The sequence below is a fragment of the Cricetulus griseus genome, chromosome 5 (assembly GCF_003668045.3).
Source record: "Cricetulus griseus strain 17A/GY chromosome 5, alternate assembly CriGri-PICRH-1.0, whole genome shotgun sequence".
Lineage (NCBI taxonomy): Eukaryota > Metazoa > Chordata > Mammalia > Rodentia > Cricetidae > Cricetulus > Cricetulus griseus.
Window position 1 is genome coordinate 172,984,215 of NC_048598.1, and position 15,412 is coordinate 172,999,626.

Sequence of the window (15,412 nt, forward strand, 5' to 3'; positions counted from 1 at the left end):
AGGTTCTCTCTGTGGCTCTGTGATGTCACCTCAAGAGTTTCTGTGTCTCTGTGATGTCACCTGAGGGTGTCTCTGTCGCTCTGGATTGTCACCTGAAAGGTCTCTCTGTGGCTCTGTGATGTCACCTGAAGGGTCTCTCTGTGGCTCTGTGATGTCACCTGAAGGGTCTCTCTGTGGTTCTGTGATATCGCCTGAAGGATCTCTCTGTGGCTCTGTGATGTCATCTAAGAGTCTCTCTGTGGATTTGTGATGTCCTCAGAAGGGCCTCACTGTGGTTCTGTGATGTCACCTGAAGGATCTCTCTGTGGCTCTGTGATATCTCCTAGTGTCTCTATGTGCCTCTGAGATGAAACCTGAAATGTCTCTGTGGGTCTTTGATGTCACATAAGTTCCTCTTTGTGGCGCTGTGATGTCACCAGAAGGTACTCTCTGTGGCAATGTGATGTCACCTGAAGGGTCTCTCTGTGTCTCTGTGATGTCACCTGAAGGGTCTTACTCTGGCTCTGTGCTGTCACCTGAATTGTCTTTCTGTGGCTATGTGATGAAACCTGAAGGGTCTATCTGTGGCTCTGTGATGTCACTTGAAGGATCTCTCTGTGGCTCTGTGATGTCACCAGAAATGTCTCTCTGTGGCTCTGTGATATCACAAGAAAGGTCTCTCTAGTCTCTGTGATGTCATCTTAGGGTCTCTCTGTGGATCTGTGAGGTCACCTGAAGAGTGTCTCTGTGTCTCTGTGATTTTACATGAAGGGTCTTGTCTGGCTCTGTGATGTCACCTGAAGTGTCTCTCTGTGGCTCTGTGATGTCACCTCAAGGGTCTCTGTGTGTCTGTTATGTCACCTGAAGGGTCTATCTGTGACTCTGTGATGTCACCTGAAGGGACTCTCTGTGGATCTGTGATGTCAACTCAAGGGTCTCTGTGTCTCTGTGATGTCACCTGCAGGGTCGATCTGTGGCTCTATGATGTCACCTGAAGGTTCTCTCTGTGGCTCTGTGATGTCACCTCAAGGGTTTCTGTGTCTCTGTGATGTCACCTGAGGGTGTCTCTGTCGCTCTGTGATGTCACCGGAAAGGTCTCTCTGTGGCTCTGTGATGTCACCTGACCGGTCTAAAAGTGGCTCTGTGATTACAACAGAAGGGATTCTCTGTGGCTCTTTTATGTCACCTGAAGTGTCTCTCTGTGGCTCATGATGTCACCTGAATGGTCTCTGTGGCTCTGTGATGTTACCTGAGGGTTTCTCTGTGGCTCTGTGATGTCACCTGAATGGTCTCTGTTGCTCTGTGATGTCACATGAAAGGTCTCTATGTGGCTCTGTGATGTCTCCTGAAGGGTCTATCATTGGCTCTGTGATGTCACCTGAAGGATCTCTCTGTGGCTCTTTGATGTCACCTGAAAGGTCTTTCATTGGATCTGTGATGTCACCTGAATGGTCTCTGTGGCTCTGTGATGTCACCTGTAAGGTCTCTCTGTGGCTCTGTGATGTCACCTGAAGGGTCTTTCATTGGATCTGTGATGTCACCTGAAGGATATCTCTGTGGCTCTGTGATGTCCCCTAGTGTCTCTATGTGGCTCTGAGATGAAACCTGAAGTGTCTCTGTGGGTCTTTGATGTCACATAAGTTCCTCTTTGTGGCGCTGTGATGTCACCAGAAGGTACTCACTGTGGCACTGTGATGTCACCTGAAGGGTCTCTCTGTGTCTCTGTGATGTCACCTGAAGGGTCTTACTCTGGCTCTGTGGTGTCACCTGAATTGTCTCTCTGTGGCTATGTGATGCCACCTGAAGGGTCTATCTGTGGCTCTGTGATGTCACTTGAAGGATCTCTCTGTGGCTCTGTGATGTCACCAGAAATGTCTCTCTGTGGCTCTGTGATATCACAAGAAAGGTCTCTCTGTGGCTCTGTCATGTCATCTAAGGGTCTCTCTGTGGATCTGTGAGGTCACCTGAAGTGTGTCTCTTTGTCTCTGTGATTTCACATGAAGGGTCTTGTCTGGCTCTGTGATGTCACCTGAAAGGTGTCTCTGTGGCTCTTTGATGTCACCTCAAGGGTCTCTGTGTCTCTCTGATGTCACCTGAAGGGTATATCTGTGGCTCTGTGATGTCACCTGAAGGGTCTATCATTGGCTCTGTGATGTCATCTAAGAGTCTCTCTGTGGATTTGTGATGTCCTCAGAAGGGCCTCACTGTGGTTCTGTGATGTCACCTGAAGGATCTCTCTGTGGCTCTGTGATGTCCCCTAGTGTCTCTATGTGGCTCTGAGATGTCACCAGAAGTGTCTCTGTGGGTCTTTGATGTTACATAAGTTCCTCTTGGTGGCACTGTGATGTCACCAGAAGGTACTCTCTGTGGCACTGTGATGTCACTTTAAGGGTCTCTCTGTGTCTCTGTGATGTCACCTGAAGGGTCTTAATCTGCCTCTGTGGTGTCACCTGAAGGGTCTCTCTGTGGCTATGTGATGCCATCTGAAGGGTCTATCCGTGGCTCTGTGATGTCACTTGAAGGATCTCTCTGTGTCTCTGTGATGTCACCTGAAATGTCTCTCTGTGGCTCTGTGATATCACAAGAAAGGTCTGTCTGTGGCTCTGTGAGGTCACCTGAAGAGTGCCTCTGTGTCTCTGTGATTTCACATGAAGGGTCTTGTCTGGCTCTGTGATGTCACCTGAAGTGTCTCTCTGTGGCTATGTGATGTCACCTGAAGGGTCTCTCTGTGGCTCTGTGATGGCACCTCAAGGGTCTCTGTGTCTCTGTGATGTCACCTGAAGGGTCTATCATTGGCTCTGTGATGTCACCTGAAGTGTCTATCTGTGGCTCTGTGATATCACCTGAAGGGTCTCTCTGTGGTTCTGTGATGTCGCCTGAAGGATCTCTCTGTGGCTCTGTGATGTCATCTAAGAGTGTCTCTGTGGATTTGTGATGTCCTCATAAGGGCCTCACTGTGGTTCTGTGATGTCACCTGAAGGATCTCTCTGTGGCTCTGTGATGTCCCCTAGTGTCTCTATGTGCCTCTGAGATGAAACCTGAAGTGTCTCTGTGGGTCTTTGATGTCACATAAGTTTCTCTTTGTTGCTCTGTGATGTCACTTGAAGGATCTCTCTGTGGCTCTGTGATGTCATCTAAGGGTCTCTATGTGGCTCTCTTATTACACCTGAAAGATCTCTCTGTGGATTTCTGGTGTCCTCAGAAGTGCCTCTCTGTGGCTCTGTGATGTCACCTGAAGTGTCTCTCTTTGGCTATGTGATGTCACCTGAAGGGTCTCTCTGTGGCTCTGTGATGTCACCTCAAGGGTCTCTGTATCTCTTTGATGTCACCTGAAGGGTCTCTCGCTTGTTCTGTGATGTCACCTGTAGGGTCTCTCTGTGGCTCTGTGATGTCACCTCAAGGGTTTCTTTGTCTCTGTGATGTCACCTGAATGGTCTCATTTTGGCTCTGTGATGTCACCTGAAGTGTCTCTCTGTGGCTCTGTGATGTCGCCTGAAGGATCTCTCTGTGGCTCTGTGATGTCATCTAAGAGTGTCTCTGTGGATTTGTGATGTCCTCATAAGGGCCTCACTGTGGTTCTGTGATGTCACCTGAAGGATCTCTCTGTGGCTCTGTGATGTCCCCTAGTGTCTCTATGTGCCTCTGAGATGAAACCTGAAGTGTCTCTGTGGGTCTTTGATGTCACATAAGTTTCTCTTTGTTGCTCTGTGATGTCACTTGAAGGATCTCTCTGTGGCTCTGTGATGTCATCTAAGGGTCTCTATGTGGCTCTCTTATTACACCTGAAAGATCTCTCTGTGGATTTCTGGTGTCCTCAGAAGTGCCTCTCTGTGGCTCTGTGATGTCACCTGAAGTGTCTCTCTTTGGCTATGTGATGTCACCTGAAGGGTCTCTCTGTGGCTCTGTGATGTCACCTCAAGGGTCTCTGTATCTCTTTGATGTCACCTGAAGGGTCTCTCGCTTGTTCTGTGATGTCACCTGTAGGGTCTCTCTGTGGCTCTGTGATGTCACCTCAAGGGTTTCTTTGTCTCTGTGATGTCACCTGTGGTGGCTCTGTGATGTCACCTGAAGGTTCTCTCTGTGGCTCTGTGTCACCTGAACGGTCTAGTTCTGTGATATCACCTGAAGGGTCTCATTGGCTCTGTGATGTCACCTGAAGTGTCTCTCTGTGGCTCTGTGATGACACCTGAAGTGTCTCTCTGTGGCTCTGTGATATCACAAGAAAGGTCTGTCTGTGGCTCTGTGAGGTCACCTGAAGAGTGCCTCTGTGTCTCTGTGATTTCACATGAAGGGTCTTGTCTGGCTCTGTGATGTCACCTGAAGTGTCTCTCTCTGGCTATGTGATGTCACCTGAAGGGTCTCTCTGTGGCTCTGTGATGGCACCTCAAGGGTCTCTGTGTCTCTGTGATGTCACCTGAAGGGTCTATCATTGGCTCTGTGATGTCACCTGAAGTGTCTATCTGTGGCTCTGTGATATCACCTGAAGGGTCTCTCTGTGGTTCTGTGATGTCGCCTGAAGGATCTCTCTGTGGCTCTGTGATGTCATCTAAGAGTGTCTCTGTGGATTTGTGATGTCCTCATAAGGGCCTCACTGTGGTTCTGTGATGTCACCTGAAGGATCTCTCTGTGGCTCTGTGATGTCCCCTAGTGTCTCTATGTGCCTCTGAGATGAAACCTGAAGTGTCTCTGTGGGTCTTTGATGTCACATAAGTTTCTCTTTGTTGCTCTGTGATGTCACTTGAAGGATCTCTCTGTGGCTCTGTGATGTCATCTAAGGGTCTCTATGTGGCTCTCTTATTACACCTGAAAGATCTCTCTGTGGATTTCTGGTGTCCTCAGAAGTGCCTCTCTGTGGCTCTGTGATGTCACCTGAAGTGTCTCTCTTTGGCTATGTGATGTCACCTGAAGGGTCTCTCTGTGGCTCTGTGATGTCACCTCAAGGGTCTCTGTATCTCTTTGATGTCACCTGAAGGGTCTCTCGCTTGTTCTGTGATGTCACCTGTAGGGTCTCTCTGTGGCTCTGTGATGTCACCTCAAGGGTTTCTTTGTCTCTGTGATGTCACCTGAATGGTCTCATTTTGGCTCTGTGATGTCACCTGAAGTGTCTCTCTGTGGCTCTGTGATGTCGCCTGAAGGTCTGTGGCTCTGTGATGTCAGTGTCTCTGTCCTCATAAGGGCCTCACTGTGGTTCTGTGATGTCACCTGAAGGATCTCTCTGTGGCTCTGTGATGTCCCCTAGTGTCTCTATGTGCCTCTGAGATGAAACCTGAAGTGTCTCTGTGGGTCTTTGATGTCACATAAGTTTCTCTTTGTTGCTCTGTGATGTCACTTGAAGGATCTCTCTGTGGCTCTGTGATGTCATCTAAGGGTCTCTATGTGGCTCTCTTATTACACCTGAAAGATCTCTCTGTGGATTTCTGGTGTCCTCAGAAGTGCCTCTCTGTGGCTCTGTGATGTCATCTGATGTCAGGGTCTCTCTGTGGCTCTGTGATGAGGGGTCTCTGTGATGTCACCTGTGGCTCTGTGATGTCACCTGAAGCTCTGTGTGGTCTATGTGGTGGCTCTGTGATGTCACCTGAATCACTCTGTGATGTCTCTGGGTCTCTGTGGCTCTGTGATGTCACCTGTCTCTCTATCTGTGATGACTGAAGTGTCTCTGTGGCTCTGTGATGTCACTGAATCTCTCTGTGGCTGTCTGACAAGAAGTGTCTCTCTGTGGCTCTGTGATGTCACCTCTCTCTGTGTGTGTGATGTCACCTGAAATGTCTGTGGCTCTGTGTGATGTCACCTGAAGCTCTGTGGTCTCTGTGGTTCTGTGATGTCACCTGAAGGGTCTCTCTGTGGCTCTGGCTCTCTATGACCTGAAGTGGCTCCTCTGAAGGGTCACTGTGGCTCTGTGATGTCACCTGAAGTGTCTCTGTGGCTCTGTGTGTCTCTCTGTTTCTGATGTCTCTCTGTGGCTCTGTCACATGAAGTGTCTCTCTGTGGTTCTGTGATGTCACCTGAAGGTCTCTCTGTGGCTCTGTGATCTCTCTGTGGCTCTGTGATGTCATCTGAAGGGTCTCTATCTGGTTCTGTGATATCACCTGAAGGGTCTCATTTTGGCTCTGTGATGTCACCTGAAGTGTCTCTCTGTGGCTATGTGATGTCACCTGAAGGGTCTCTCTGTGGCTCTGTGATGTCACCTCAAGGGTCTCTGTATCTCTTTGATGTCACCTGAAGGGTCTCTCGCTTGTTCTGTGATGTCACCTGTAGGGTCTCTCTGTGGCTCTGTGATGAAGTTTCTCTTGTCTCTGTGATGTCACCTGAATGGTGGCTCTGTGATGTCACCTGAAGTGTCTCTCTGTGGCTCTGTGATGTCACCTGAAGGTCTCTCTGTGGCTCTGTGATGTCACCTCAAGGGTCTCTGTATCTCTTTGATGTCACCTGAAGGGTCTCTCGCTTGTTCTGTGATGTCACCTGTAGGGTCTCTCTGTGGCTCTGTGATGTCACCTCAAGGGTTTCTTTGTCTCTGTGATGTCACCTGAATGGTGGCTCTGTGATGTCACCTGAAGTGTCTCTCTGTGGCTCTGTGATGTCGCCTGAAGGATCTCTCTGTGGCTCTGTGATGTCATCTAAGAGTGTCTCTGTGGATTTGTGATGTCCTCATAAGGGCCTCACTGTGGTTCTGTGATGTCACCTGAAGGATCTCTCTGTGGCTCTGTGATGTCCCCTAGTGTCTCTATGTGCCTCTGAGATGAAACCTGAAGTGTCTCTGTGGGTCTTTGTCACATAAGTTTCTCTTTGTTGCTCTGTGATGTCACTTGAAGGATCTCTCTGTGGCTCTGTGATGTCATCTAAGGGTCTCTATGTGGCTCTCTTATTACACCTGAAAGATCTCTCTGTGGATTTCTGGTGTCCTCAGAAGTGCCTCTCTGTGGCTCTGTGATGTCACCTGAAGTGTCTCTCTTTGGCTATGTGATGTCACCTGAAGGGTCTCTCTGTGGCTCTGTGATGTCACCTCAAGGGTCTCTGTATCTCTTTGATGTCACCTGAAGGGTCTCTCGCTTGTTCTGTGATGTCACCTGTAGGGTCTCTCTGTGGCTCTGTGATGTCACCTCAAGGGTTTCTTTGTCTCTGTGATGTCACCTGAATGGTCTCATTTTGGCTCTGTGATGTCACCTGAAGGTTCTCTCTGTGGCTCTGTGATATCACCTGAACGGTCTATCTTGGTTCTGTGATATCACCTGAAGGGTCTCATTTTGGCTCTGTGATGTCACCTGAAGTGTCTCTCTGTGGCTCTGTGATGACACCTGAAGTGTCTCTCTGTGGCTCTGTGATGTCAACTGAAGGGTCTCTGTGGCTCTGTGATGTCACCTGAAGTGTCTATCTGTGGCTCTGTGATATCACCTGAAGGGTCTCTCTGTGGTTCTGTGATGTCGCCTGAAGGATCTCTCTGTGGCTCTGTGATGTCATCTAAGAGTGTCTCTGTGGATTTGTGATGTCCTCATAAGGGCCTCACTGTGGTTCTGTGATGTCACCTGAAGGATCTCTCTGTGGCTCTGTGATGTCCCCTAGTGTCTCTATGTGCCTCTGAGATGAAACCTGAAGTGTCTCTGTGGGTCTTTGATGTCACATAAGTTTCTCTTTGTTGCTCTGTGATGTCACTTGAAGGATCTCTCTGTGGCTCTGTGATGTCATCTAAGGGTCTCTATGTGGCTCTCTTATTCACCTGAAAGATCTCTCTGTGGATTTCTGGTGTCCTCAGAAGTGCCTCTCTGTGGCTCTGTGATGTCACCTGAAGTGTCTCTCTTTGGCTATGTGATGTCACCTGAAGGGTCTCTCTGTGGCTCTGTGATGTCACCTCAAGGGTCTCTGTATCTCTTTGATGTCACCTGAAGGGTCTCTCGCTTGTTCTGTGATGTCACCTGTAGGGTCTCTCTGTGGCTCTGTGATGTCACCTCAAGGGTTTCTTTGTCTCTGTGATGTCACCTGAATGGTCTCATTTTGGCTCTGTGATGTCACCTGAAGGTTCTCTCTGTGGCTCTGTGATATCACCTGAACGGTCTATCTTGGTTCTGTGATATCACCTGAAGGGTCTCATTTTGGCTCTGTGATGTCACCTGAAGTGTCTCTCTGTGGCTCTGTGATGACACCTGAAGTGTCTCTCTGTGGCTCTGTGATGTCAACTGAAGGGTCTCTGTGGCTCTGTGATGTCACCTAATGGTATCTCTGTGGCACTGTAATGTCACCTGAAGTTCTCGGTGTAGATTTGTGATGTCCTCAGAATGGCCTCTCTATGGCTCGGTGATGTCACCTGAAGTGTCTCTGTGGTTCTTTGATGTCACTTAAGTTCCTCTTTGTGGCGCTGTGATGTCACCATAGGTACTCTCTGTGGCAATGTGATGTCACCTGAAGGGTCTCTCTGTGTCTCTGTGATGTCACCTGAAGGGTCTTACTCTGGCTCTGTGGTGTTACCTGAATTGTCTCTCTGTGGCTATGTGATGCCACCTGAAAGTTCTATCTGTGGCTCTGTGATATCACTTGAAGGATCTCTCTGTGGCTCTGTGATGTCACCTGAAATGTCTCTCTGTGGCTCAGTGATATCAAAAGAAATGTCTCTCTGTGGCTCTGTGATGTCATATAAGTGTCTCTCTGTGGATCTGTGAGGTCACCTGAAGAGTGTCCCTGTGTCTCTGTGATTTCACATGAAGGGTCTTGTCTGGCTCTGTGATGTCACCTGAAGTGTCTCTCTGTGGCTCTGTGATGACACCTGAAGTGTCTCTCTGTGGCTCTGTGATGTCAACTGAAGGGTCTCTGTGGCTCTGTGATGTCACCTAATGGTATCTCTGTGGCACTGTAATGTCACCTGAAGTTCTCGGTGTAGATTTGTGATGTCCTCAGAATGGCCTCTCTGTGGCTCGGTGATGTCAACTGAAGGGTCTCTGTGGCTCTGTCATATCACCTTATGCTTCCCCTGTGGCTCTGTGATGTCACGTAAGTGTCTCTCGGTGACTCTCTGTTGTCACATAAAGTGTCTCTCTGTGGCACTGTGGCGTCAACATAAAGATCTCTCGGTGGCTCTGTGATATCGTCTAAGGGTCTCTATGTGGCTCTCTTATTACACCTGAAAGATCTCTCTGTGGATTTCTGGTGTCCTCAGAAGTGCCTCTCTGTGGCTCAGTGATGTCACCTGAAGTGTCTCTGTGCCTCTTTGATGTCGTGTATTTTCCTCTCGGTGGCTTTGTGAGGTCACCAGAAAGGACTCTCTGTGGCTCTGTGATGTCACCTGAAAGGTCCTTCTGTGGATCTGTGATGTCATCTAAGGGTCTCTCTGTGCCTCTGTGATGTGTCATAAGTGTCTCTCTGTAGCTCTGGGATGTCACCTGAGGGTCTCTCTGTGGCTCTGTGATGTAACCTGAAAGGTCTCTCTATGGCTCTGTGATGTCACCTTAAGGGTCAATAAGTGGCTCTGTGATTTCAACAGAAAGGATTCTGTGTGGCTCTGTGATGTCACCTGAAGTGTCTCTGTGGCTCTTTGATGTTGCCTATTTTCCTCTCTGTGGCATTGTGAGGTCACCAGGATGGACTCTCTGTGGCTCTGTGATGTCACCTGAAAGGTCCCTCTGTGGATCTGTGATGTCATCTAAGGGTCTCTCTGTGGCTCGGTGATGTGACATAAGTGTCTCTCTGTAATTCTGTGATGTCCTCAGAAGGTTCTCACTGTGGCTCTGTGATGTAACCTGAAAGGTCTCTCTGTGTCTCATGATGTCACCTGAATGGTCTCTGTGGCTCTGTGATGTCACCTGAGGATTTCTCTGTGGCTCTGTGATGTCACCTGAATGGTCTTTGTGGCTCTGTGATGGCAACTGAAAGGTCTCTCTGTGGCTCTTTGATGTCACCTGAAGGGTCTCTCTGTGGTTCTGTGATGTCACCTGTAGGGTCTCTCTGTGGCTCTGTGATGTCACTTGAAGAGTCTCTCTGTGGATTTGTGATGTCCTCAGAAGGGCCTCTCTGTGGTTTGGACTGTCCAGAAGGTTCTGTCTGTGACTCTGTGATGTCCCCTTTTGTCTCTATGTGGCTCTGAGATGTCACTTGAAGTCTCTCTGGTGGTCTTTGATGTCGCATATGTTCCTCTCTGTGGCGCTGTGAACTCAACAGAAGGGATTCTGTGTCTCTGTGATTTCACCTAAAGGGTCTTACTCTGGCTCTGTGATGTCACCTGAATTGTCTCTCTGTGGCTATGTGATGCCACCTGAAGGGTCTATCTGTGGCTCTGTGTTGTCACCTGAAGGATCTCTCTGTAGCTCTGTGATGTCACCTGAAGGGTCTCTCTGTGGCTCTGTGATATCACAAGAAAGGTCTCTCTGTGGATCTTTGAGGTCACCTGAAGAGTATCTCTGTGTCTCTGTGATTTCACATGAAGGGTCTTGTCTTGCTCTGTGATGTCACCTGAAGTGTCTCTCTGTGGCTATGTGATTTCACATGAAGGGTCTCTCTGTGGCTCTGTGATGACACCTCAAGGGTCTCTGTGTCTCTGTGATGTCACCTGAAAGTTCTATCTGTGGCTTGGTGATGTCACCTGAAGGGTCTCTAGTGTGGCTCTGTGATATCACCTGAAAGGTCTCTCTGTGGCGCTCTGATGTCACCTGAAGTGTCTCTCTGTGGCTTAGTCATGTCACCTGAAGGGTCACTGTGGTTCTGTGATGTCACTTAAGGGTATGTCTTTGGCTCTTGATGTTACCTGAAGGGTCTCACTGTGGCTCTGTGATGTCACCTGAGTATCTGTCTGTGGATCTGTGATGTCAACTAAGGGTCTCTCTGTGGATTTGTGATGTCTTTCTGAAAGGTCACTCTGTGGTCTGTGATGACCCAGAAGGTTCTTTCTGTGGCTCTGTGATGTCACCTAAGGGTCTCTCTGTGGTGCTGTGATGTCACCAGATGGGATTCTTTCTGGATCTGTGATGTGAACTGAAAGGTCTCTGTGTGGCTCTGTGATGTCACCTGAAGGGTCTCTCTGTGGGTCCGTGATTTCACATGAAGGATCCCTCTGTGGCTCTGTGATGACACCTCAAGTGTCTCTCTGTGGCTCTGTGATGTCACCTGAATGGTCTTTCATTGGCTCTGTGATGTCACCTGAAGAATCTCTCTGTGGCTCTTTGATGTCACCTGAAGGGTCTCGCTGTGGTTCTGTGATGTCACCTGTAGGGTCTCACTGTGTCTCTGTGATGTCACCTGAATTGTCTCTCTGTGGCTATGTGATGCCACCTTAAGTGTTTATCTGTGGCTCTGTGATATCACATGATGGGTCTCATTTTGGCTCTGTGATGTCACCTCAATGGTCTCTCTGTGGCTCTGTGATGTCACCTTAAGCTTATCCCTGTGGCTCTGTGATGTCACCTAAGTGTCTCTCGGTGGCACTGTGAAGTCACATAAAGTGTCTCTCTGTGGCACTTTGGCGTCCCCATAAAGGTCTCTTGGTGGCTCTGTAATGTGATCTAAGGGTCTCTCTGTGGCTCTCTTATTTTATGGGAAAAATCTCTCTATGGATTTGTGGTGTCCTCAGAAGGGCCTCACTGTGGCTCTGTGATGTCACCTGAAGTGTCTCTGTGGCTCTTTGATGTCGCGTATTTTCCTCTCTGTGGCATTGTGAGGTCACCAGAAAGGACTCTCTGTGGCTCTGTGATATCACCTGAAGTGTCCTTCTGTGGATCTGTGATGTCATCTAAGGGTCTCTCTGTGGCTCGGTGATGTGACATAAGTGTCTCTCTGTAGCTCTGTAATGTCACCTGAGGGTCTCTCTGTGGCTCTGTGATGTCACCTGAAAGGTCTCTCTGTGGCTCTGAGATGTCACATGAAAGTTCTCTCTGTGGTTCTGTTTTGTCATCTGAAGGATCTCTCTGTGGCTCTGTGATGTCACCTGAAGTGTCTCTATGTGGCTCTGTGATGTCACCTGAAGTGTCTCTCTGTGGCTATGTGATACCACCTTAAGTGTTTATCTGTGGCTCTGTGATATCACATGATGGGTCACATTTTGGCTCTGTGATGTCACCTCAATGGTCTCTCTGTGGCTCTGTAATGTCACCTAAAGGATCTCAGTGGCTCTGTAATGTCACCTTAAGCTTCTCTCTGTGGCTCTGTGATGTCATCTAAGTGTGTCTCTGTGGCTCTGTGATGTCACATAATGTGTCTCTCTGTGGCTCTGAGACGTCACCTGAAGGGTCTCTCTGTGGCTCTGTGATGTCACCTGAAGGGTCTCTCTGTGGCTCTGTGATATCACCTGAACAGTCTTTCTGTGGCTCATTGATTTCAACTGAAGGATCTCTCTGTCCAACTGTGATGTCAACTGAAGGGTCTTTACAGTGGCCATGTGATGTCACCTGAAGTGTCTCTCTGTGGCTGTCTGTTGTCATCTTAAGCATCTTTCTGTGGCTCTGTGATGTCACATGAATTGTCTCTCTGAGGCTCTGTGAGATCACCTGAAGGTCTCTCTGTGGCTTTGTGATGTCACCTGATGTGTCCCTCTGTGGCTCTGTGATGTCACATGAAGGGTGTCTTTGTGGATCTGTGATGGCACATGAAGTCTCCCTCAGTTGATCTGTGATAACACCTGAAGGCTCTCTCTGTGGCTGGGTGATGTCACCTGGAGAGTCTCTAGGTGGCTCTGTGACATCACCTGAATAGTCTCTCTGTGGCTCTTTGATGTCAGCTGAAGGGTCTTTATTGGATCTGTGATGTCACCTGAAGGTTCTCTCTGTGGATCGGTGATGTCAACTGAAGGGTCTCTCTGTGGCTCTGTGATGTATTCTAACGGGTCTTGCTGTGGTTCTGTGATGTCACCTGATGGGTCTCTCTGTGGCTCTGTGATGTCAACTTAAGGATCTCTCTGTGGCTCTTTGTTGTCATCTTAAGGTCTCTCTGTGGGTCTGTGATTTCACCTGAATTGTCTCTCTGTGGTTCTGTGATGTCACCTGAAGTGTCTGTCTGTGGCTCTGTCATGTCACCTGATGGGTCTCTGTGGCTCTGTTATGTCACATGAAGGGTGCCTCTGTGGCTCTTATGTCACTTAAAGGGTCTCATGTGGCTTTGTGATGTCACCTTAAGTGTCTCTCTGTGTCTCTGTGATTTCACCAGAAGTGTCTCTCTGTGGCTTTGTATATCACTTGAAGCATCTCTCTGTGGCTCTGTGATGTCACCTGAATGGTATCTCTGTGGCTCTGTGATGTCATCTAAAGGATCTCTCTGTGTATCGGTGATGGCAACTGAAGGTACTTTCCAGTGTCTCCGTGATGTATCTTCAAGTGTCTTTCCTATTTCTCTGTGATGTCATCAATAGTGTCTTTCCTTTGGCTCTGTGACATCACCTGAAGGGTCTATCATGTGCCTTGTGATATCACCAGAAGTGTCACTCCTGCGGTTCTGTGATGTCTCCTGAAAATTCTCTCACGTGTCTCTGTAATGTCAAAAGAAGGGTCACTTTCTGGTTCTGAGATAACACCTGAAGAGTCTCTTAGTGGCTTTGTGATGTTATCTGAAGGGTCTCTCTGTGTTTATGTGATGTCATTTTAAGCATCCCTCTGTGTCTCTGTGATGTCACCAGAAGTGTCTGTCTGTGTCTCTGTGATGTCACGTTAAACATCTCTCTGTGACTTTGTGATGTCACCGATGTTGTCACTCTGTGGCTCTTTGAGATCTCAAGTGTCTCTCAGGGGCTCTGTGATGTCACATGAAGGGTGTCTCTGTGGCTCTGTGATGTCACATGAAGGGTGTCTCTGTGGCTCTGTGATATCAACTGAAGGGTTTCTCTGTGGATCAGTGATGTCACAAATAGTGTCTATCCTGTTGCTCTGTGACATCACCTGAAGGGTCTATCCTGAACGTCTGTGATATCACCAGAAATGTTATGGCTGTGCCTTTGTGATGTCATCAATAGTGTCTTTGCTGTGGCTCTTTGATGTCACCTGTACGGTACCTCTGTGGCACTGTTATGTCACCTGAAGGGTCGCCCTGTGGCTCTGTGATTTCACCTTAAGCATCTCTGTGGTTCTATGATGTCACCTGAAGGGTCTCTCTGTGGCTCTATGATTTCACCTTAAGCATCTCTGTGGTTCTATGATGTCCCCTGAAGTGTCTGTCTGTGGCTCTGACATGTCACGTGAAGGGTCACTGTGGCTCTGTGATGTCACCTGAAGTGTCTCATGTGGCTCTGTGATATCAACTGGAGAGTCACTCTGTTTCTGTTTGATGTCACCTGAAGATTTCACTGTGGCTCTGTAATGTCACATGAAGTGTCTCTCTGTGGTTCTGTGATGTCACCTGAAGGTCTCTCTGTGGCTCTGTGATATCAACAATTGTGTCTTTCCTGTGGCTCTGTGATGTCATCTGAAGGGTCTCTTTCTGGTTCTGTGATGTCACTTGAAGCATCCCTGTGGCTCTGTGATGTCACCTGAAGTGTCTCTCTGTGGCTGTCTGATGTCAACCTAAGCATCTCTCTGTGGCTCTGTGATGTCACATGAATTGTCTCTCTGAGGCTCTGTGAGATTACCTGAAGGGTCTATCACGCACCTCTGTGATATCACCAGAAATGTTATTCATGTGGCTTTGTGATGTCAACTAGAGAGTCTTTCAGTGGCTCTGTGATATCACCAGAAGTGTCTCTCTGTGGCTTTGTATATCACCTGAAGGTTCTCTCTGTGGCTCTGTGATGTCACATGAAGGATCTCTCTGTGACTCTGTGATGTCTCCTGAATGGTCTCTCTGTGGCTCTGTGATGTCATATAAAGGATCTCTCTGTGTATCGGTGATGGCAAATGAAGGTACTTTCCAGTGGTTCTGTGATGTTACCTGAAGTGTCTTTCCTATTTCTCTGTGATGTCATCAATAGTGTCTTCCTTTGGCTCTGTGACATCACCTGAAGGGTCTATCATGTGCCTCTGTGATATCACCAGGAGTGTCACTCCTGTGGTTCTGTGATGTCTCCTGAAAATTCTCTCCCGTGTCTCTGTGATGTCAAAAGAAGGGTCATTTTCTGGTTCTGAGATGTCACCTGAAGAGTCTCTTAGTGGCATTGTGATGTTATCTGAAGGGTCTCTCTCTGGTTATGTGATGTCACTTTAAGCGTCTCTCTTTGGTTCTGTGATGCCACCTGAAGTGTCTCTCTGTGGCTCTGTGATGTCACCTTAGACATTACTCTGTGACTCTGTGATGTCACCTGTGTTGTCACTCTGTGGCTCTTTGAGATCTCCTCAAGTGTCTCTCAGTGGCTCTGTGATGTCACCTGAAGGGTCTCTGTGGCTCTGTGATATCACATGAAGGGTGTCTCTGTGGCTCTGTGATGTCAACTGAAGAGTCTCTCTGTCGATCGGAGATGTCACAAATAGTGTCTTTCCTGTTGCTTTGTGACATCACCTGAAGGGTCTATCATGCACCTTTGTGATATCACCAGAAATGTTAT